The sequence below is a fragment of the Heptranchias perlo genome, unplaced genomic scaffold, assembly GCF_035084215.1.
Source record: "Heptranchias perlo isolate sHepPer1 unplaced genomic scaffold, sHepPer1.hap1 HAP1_SCAFFOLD_52, whole genome shotgun sequence".
Taxonomy (NCBI): Eukaryota; Metazoa; Chordata; class Chondrichthyes; order Hexanchiformes; family Hexanchidae; genus Heptranchias; species Heptranchias perlo.
In genome coordinates this window covers 6392416-6399521 of record NW_027139537.1, presented here as the reverse complement: position 1 = coordinate 6399521, position 7106 = coordinate 6392416, and the positions used below count along the sequence as shown (strand labels likewise).

At 48.1% G+C, this 7106-nt stretch overlaps 1 non-coding gene across 1 annotated transcript; it reads right to left on the bottom strand.

Annotated features, from left to right (window-relative positions):
- Window positions 1–901: 901 nt before the first annotated feature.
- trnam-cau (transfer RNA methionine (anticodon CAU)) lies at window positions 902–974 on the bottom strand. The gene has a single exon. It is a non-coding gene; the product is annotated as a tRNA-Met (tRNA).
- Between the last annotated feature and the right edge of the window lie 6132 nt (window positions 975–7106).

Here is a 7106-nt window from a genome sequence, read left to right as displayed (position 1 = left end):
TATAACCAACGTAAATCCTAAGCTTCGATGCAGAGAGGTCAAGGGGCAGCAAATCTTTTGGTTTGCTGCAGTGAGCAAGAGTTCTTCATTTTGGTGCTCAGCCAAGATGGAAAGATGAGAGATACAAAGATGCTTCATAGGTCCCGATATCTTTTCTGAGGATTGAACTCAGAATTATTCAAGGTTAGTGAGACTGATGCACTACTTGCTGTGTTAAGAACGCACTTATGCCGGAAACGGGCAGGCAACACTTCCAAGTAGGACAGTTTGCAAGGTATCTAAAGTCATCAAGTAATGGGCCGTTTGCAAAAACCATCCAGCCAAGTAGGAGTCAAACCTACAATCTTCTGATGTGTCGTCAGACACGTTATTTATTGCTTGACTGGCCCAGGGTGTGCAGAGTAAGTTACAGATCACAGTCCCACAGCACTGCGGGATGAGCAGGTACCGAGCAAGTCTCGGTCATGCCCACACGACTCCACGAGTCCGGGAGTGTCAAAAGGCGTACGGTGAGCAATCACTACAGAGAGGGACCTTTGCTGCTTCCCTTCGATAGCTCAGCTGGTAGAACGGAAAATAACAGTTAATTAAACTCAAAATAATGTTATCCTTCGATCAATGTTTCAATTCCGGCTTGAAGGAGCGAGTGTACTTTTGGAAGAAGCAGCAATTAACTCAAGGTCGCTCTTTCAACTTTCCAATGTAAGGAATCTGACAACACCAGGTTATAGTCCAACAATTTGATTTTAAAATCACAAGCTTTCGGAGATTATCCCCTTCGTGAGGTGCTGCGTGCTATGGTAAAGAGAGGTCAATGGGCAGCAAATCTTTTGGTGTGCTGCAGGAAGCAAAAATTCTTGATTTTGGTCTTGAGCAAAGATGGAAAAAGAAAGCTTAATTATGCCTTCTCTGAGGATTGAACTCAGGACCTTCAGATTATGAGACTGACGCGCTGCCTGCTGCGCTAAGAAGGCATTTGATGTCTAGACATCCAGACAGCACAAACATGTAGGACAGTTTGCAAGGTGTAAAGTCATAAACTAATCGGCAGTTTGCAAAAACCATCCATCCAGGTCGAAATCTAACCATCAGTTTTCTGAATTCTGGTCAGGCACGTTACCCATTTCTCCACTGGCTCAGGGCGTGGAGAGTAAGTCGGAGCTCACACTCCCACAGCGCTGCGGTATGAGCAGGGACCGAGTCAGTATCGGTCATGCACACGTGATTCTACGAGTCGGGGAGTGTCAAAAGGCGCACGGTGAACAATCACCAAAGAGAGAGACCTTTGCTGCTTCCCTTCGATAGCTCAGCTGGTAATGCAGAAAATGTGTAGAGATTCAAACTTGAAAGCAAAATCACTCTTAAATCGCTGGTTTAATTCCGGCTCAAAATAGTGGTTTTGGAGTAAACGGTATTGAGCTCAAGGCCGCTTTCTTCACTTTACAGACTGCTTACTGCTTAAAATGTTGGTGCTTTTCCTTTCTCAAACCCGAAAGCGTTCCGTGTCTGTCTGAACACGGCTGATTTGCTCGAGCATTTGCCTCTTTTCACCAGCAGGGAGCGCCTTTGAGCAACAACACGTCAAACCGCGCGAAATTTCAGGCAAAAAAAGACTTCTTTCTGTCAGTCGGACAGGTCTCTCGCTGCTCAGAGGAGTGCCTTTGTGCATCAATTCTTTGTATTTTCAAAATATACTTCATTTCATAAAATTTAAGGACACATACAGTTCAGTGTAAAAGTCGCAATTTCAATTCAAAACAATACAAAACAGATCGCACACATTATAATCCCTTTATTTCAATAGAAAACACACTACATATCATATAATACATTCTGCATAATAAAAGGTGGGATGGCTTCACACAGTAGCCTTTTCCGATCGAGCCCTTTCATAGGCTGCACCGCGCCTCAGTGCGTCCTGCAGCACATTCCCCTGGACCTTGGATTGTGCCAGTCGGCAACACTCGCTCGTGGACAGCTCCTTCAGCTAGAAGAACAGCAGGTTTTGGGAGGACCAATGAGCCTCCTTCACCGAGTTGATGGTCTTCCAGCAGCAGTTGATAACTGTCTCGGTGTGCCTTCTGGGAAACTGCCCGTAGAGCACAGCGTCCTGTGTTACCGAGGTGTTGGAGATGAACTGGGACAGATAGCAACGCATCTCTCTCCACACATTCTGCGTGAAAGTCCAGTCCACCAGGAGACGGACAACGGTCTCGTCCCCATTGTAGCCTTGAAGGCAGCTCGAGGTGGTGCTGAGATTCCGTGTGTGTTGGAAGGACCGCACTGGGAGGGTCCTTCTCACCACCATCCAGACCACATCCCGTTGCCTGTTGGTCAGTTCCGGCGACGAGACTTTCTGCCAAATGGCATCGACCGTCTGGTCGGGGAATTGCCCGATTGGATCCACCTTCTCCTTTTGCTGCAGGACCCACAGAACGTTCCTCGGCGTCCACTGTCTGACGGCCTTGTGATCGAAGTGGTTCCTCCTCAGGAACTTCTCCACCTGGGACAGGTGGGTGGTGGAGGGGGGGAGCTGGGTCGGTCCAGCTGGACGGGGCGGTCCTGCTTCTGCTCGGCCAGCATGGCCAGACCCAGTTTTCTCAGTGTATTGGACAGGTAGAAACTCAGCACGTAGGGATCCTTGGTGTTTGCAGACCGGGGCTCTACACACATCCGCAGGCAGCCACGCGCAAAGGTGTCCATCAGGATCAAGGCAGCATTGGGGACGCTTCTGCCACCTTTGTCTGGAAGGCTTGTACATGGTGTCCCTGTGGACGCGTTCTCCAGACAAAGTGGAAGATAGCTCGGATGACTTTGGTGACGGAGCTGTGGGAATGGGCCAGACCTGGGCCACGTAGAACAACACCGCGAGTACCACACACCTTATCACCAGGTTCTTGTTGACTACGGAGAGATAGCGTTCCCTCAATATACCAAGGTTCTGTTTGGCCTTGGCGACCAGCTCCTCCCATTTTTTTGGAGCAGTCTTGGGGCCTCGAAACCGATCTCCAGCACCATCAGGTAGCCGGACCTGACGGCGAAAGGGACAAAGAATCGGGTCTCCCACCTGCCATAGAACATCGCCTCACTCTTACTGCGGTTCACTCTGGACCCTGAGGCCAGCTCGAGGCGTTCGCAGATGCCCATCAGTCTGTGAACCGACTGCTGATCGGAGCAAAAGACAGTGACGTCATCCATGTACAAGGAGGCCTAAACCTGAGAGCCTCCACTGCCTGGGATCGTCATCCCCCTGATACCTGTGTCCTTCCTGATGGACACCCCAAACACATGAAAAAGACCGCAGAGAGAAGACAGCCCTGCCTGACTCCAGATTTAATTGGAAAACTCTCTGTCTCCCGCCCATTGATTCGGACTGCGCTATGGATGTCCATATAGAGCAGTCGGATACAATCGCGGATTCCCTCCCCAAACCCTATTTTGTAGAGCGTGTCCATCATGTATGTGTGGGATATTATGTCGAAGGCCTTCCCCTAGCCCAGGCTGAAGAGGCAGGTGTTCACCCCTCTGCCCTGCACGTAGGCTTACGTATCCCAGAGCAGTACAAGGAGGTCGTCCTGCCGGGTAAATTACAGGTCTGATCGGGGTGGTTCACCCACTCCAGAGCAGATTCGAGCCTGTTGGCGATGGCCTTTGACAGAATCTTGTAGTCAGCATTAGCAGGGAAATGTGTCGCCAATTTCTGATTTATTCCCTCTCCCCCTTCTGCTTTCAGATGAGGGTGATGATGTCATTTCTCATGGACTCTGACATGCTGCCTGCCAGAAGCATACCCCCGTACACTTACAGTAGGCCTGTGCCAATCCAATCCCACAAAGCCGAGTACAAATCAACCGGTAAACCATCGCTCCCCGGAGTTCTACTCTTCTCGAAGGACTGGACGGCCTTTGTCAGCATCGTCCGAGGTCAGTCGCCGATCCATGCTCTCCCGCTCGCTGTCCTCTAAGACCTCCGTGACAGAGGACAGGAAGGTTTGAGAGGCCGTGCTGTCTCTGGGCTTCGCGTCATACAGCCCGGCATAAAAGGACTTGCTGATCCTCAGTATGTCGGTCTGTGAAGGCGTCACCGAGCCCTCTTCCTCCTTCAGGCTGCTGATCACCAGAGGTCCCTCTGAAAGAAGAAACACGAGCACTTCTCGCACTGCCCCACGGAGCGGACTCTGGACCGAAAGGTGATCTTCGAGGCCTCGGAGGTGAAGATCGAGACTTGCTGATCCTTCAACTCTCTGAGTTCCTCCCGGACATCGATCCCCATCGACTGCAGCTGGAGCAGATCCTGCATGCGTTTCTGGAGCTGGGACAATTTCCTCTGTCTCTCTCTCGCCCCTTTAACTGGACGGTTCAAACCGTGAGATCAGAGGGTGAGGCCCCTTTAACTGGACAGATCAAACCGTGAGATCAGAGGATGAGGCCCCTTTAACTGGACGTTTCACACCTTGAGATCACAGGGTGAAGCCTCTTTAACTGGACGGGTCATACCGTGAGATCAGAGGGTGAGGCCCCTTTCACTGGACAGGTAAAACCTTGAGATCTCAGGGTGAGTCCCCGTTAAGTGGACGGGTATCAAAGTGAGACCACAGTGTGAGACCCCTTTAACTGGACGGGTCACACCGTGAGATCTCAGGGTGAGACTGTTTTAACTGGATGGGTCACACCGTGAGATATCAGGGTAAGGCTCTGTGATTCCAGGTGATATTTCCTCGCTCGACTAATTTAAATATGTGAGGTGGCGAGAGTGTTGGAGAAATGAAGGCTTGAGATGGCAGAAGCACAGGGTCTCAGCAGCAGTGTGACCAGGACTGTACTTTGTAACTGGTGCAGAGAAACAGCAGTGGGAACTGAAATCACAAAATCACAAGAGACTTAGAGGTCCATGTATATAGATCATTAAAATGCCATGGACAGGTACAGAAAATATTCTTAGAAGGCTATTGGAATGCTGGTCTTCATATATATAGAGGACTGGAATACGTGGGTAGAATTATGCTACAGCTATACAAAGTCCTATACACCTGGAGTACTGTGTTCAGTCCTGGGTGCCACACCATAGGAAGGACATATTGGCCTTGGGAGTGCAGAGCAGATTTACTGGAATGATACCTGGACACTAAGAGTTAAATTCCGAGGAGAGAGTGAACAAACCAGGCTTGTATTCCCTGGAATTTAGAAGATTAAGGGGTAATTTGATCGCAGTTTTCAAGGTGTTAAGGGGACCTGGTCGGATCGAAAGAGAGAAATTATTTCCGCTGTTTGGGCTGTCGAGGACTAGGGGACATAGCCTGAAAATTAAAGACAGGACTTTCAGGAGTGAAGTTCGGAAACACTTCTGCAGGGAAAGGGTGGGAGAAGTTTGGAAATCTCTTCCTCAAACAGCAGGTGATGCTCGCTCAAATATTAATTTTAAATCTGATATTGAAAGATTTATGGTAACCAAATGTATGAAGGGATATTGGGCTAAGGCTGATATGTGGAGTTAGGTCACAGATTAAGCATGGTCTCATTGAAAGGTGGAACAGGCTCGAGGGGCCAAATCGCCTAATCCTGTTCCGATCTTCCAATGTACCAATGTGTCAGCTTTCTGTGTTTATAAACACTTCACTGTATTTCACTCCGTCGCCAACACTGTGAAGCCTCCCCTGGTGTATCAGCTTTCAGTGTTTATAAACACTTCACTGTATTTTTCTCAATGTCCAACACTGTGAGGCCTCCCCTGGTGTATCAGTTTTCAGTGTTGAAAAATACTTCACCGTATTTCACTCCGTGTCCAAAACTGTGAGGCTCCCCTGGTGTGTCAGCTCCCTGTGTTTATAAACACCTCAATGTATTTCACTGCATTTCTAACTCTGTGAGGCCTCCTCCGATGTGTCAGCTCTCCATTAATAAACATTTCAATACATTTCTAACACTGTGAGGCCTTCAGTGTTTATAAACACTTCACTGTATTTCACTCCGTGTCCAACACTGTGAGGCCTCCCCTGGTCTATCAGCTTTCAGTGTTTACAAACACTTCACTGTATTTCACTCTGTCTCCAACACTGTGAGGCCTCCCCTGGTGTATCAGCTTTCAGTGCTTATCAACACTTCACTGTATTTCACTCCGTGTCCAACACTGTGAGGCCTCCTCTGGCATGTCAGTTCCCCGTGTTTATAAACACTTCAATGTATTTCACTGCATTTCCAACACTGTGAAGCCTTCCCCGATGTGTCACTCTCACTGGGCTATAAACTGGGTCGTGTAACGCCCGTTGTCTCGGCGCTATGAGGCCTCCTTATGCGCCCAGGTGGCGTCCGGAATGCGCGCGCATAAATCTAGCGTGACATGCTCCCACTGACACTATGGGATAACATGTTGAAAGTAGTCACTTATTAATAGCAGGGAGAAACACTCCAGTGGCACAATTAGGGCCCATGGAGGCTGACATTAATTACAGTCACTGAACAAACAGATTCAGTTAACAACTTTAAATCCAACAATGTTTACATCACAAGAAATATTTAACCAAATATTACACAGATGGAAAGCGCAAAGCCAAGTATATAATTTTAATAAATATTTGGAAGAAGAGAATCTATGAGACCCACAGTCTGACAGCACTGATGTGAAGAGAGAGAAGCTTTATTTACAGATTGCAGATTATTTCTGAGTGAAATCCTTCAATTTCACAGAGTTTCTACCCACTTCACAAGGGATGGGTTTAAACTCAGAGATGGGAACTGAACCATTCTACTGGTCAGTTTGGAGACAATTCTGCAAATATTGGTACAATCTCTGGATACGCCGTCAATATTGGCAAGTCTATGGGCCCTCTTGTAAATATCGGGGCAGTCTCTGGATCTACCTGTAAATAATGGCACCGACTTTGAATTCTACTGTAAATATTCGCACACTCTATGGATTTCCCTTCAGTTATTCATACAGACTATGAGAAAGGCTCTGGATACTTTAAAATATTGATCCACTTCTGGATTTCCTGACGCAATCTGTGGACTGTCTAAATGTGGACACTGCCGAGTAACATTGTAAATATTGAACCTGCCGCACAGACCCCTGTAAATATTGACATAGACTGGTTACTGCGGAATGTATAC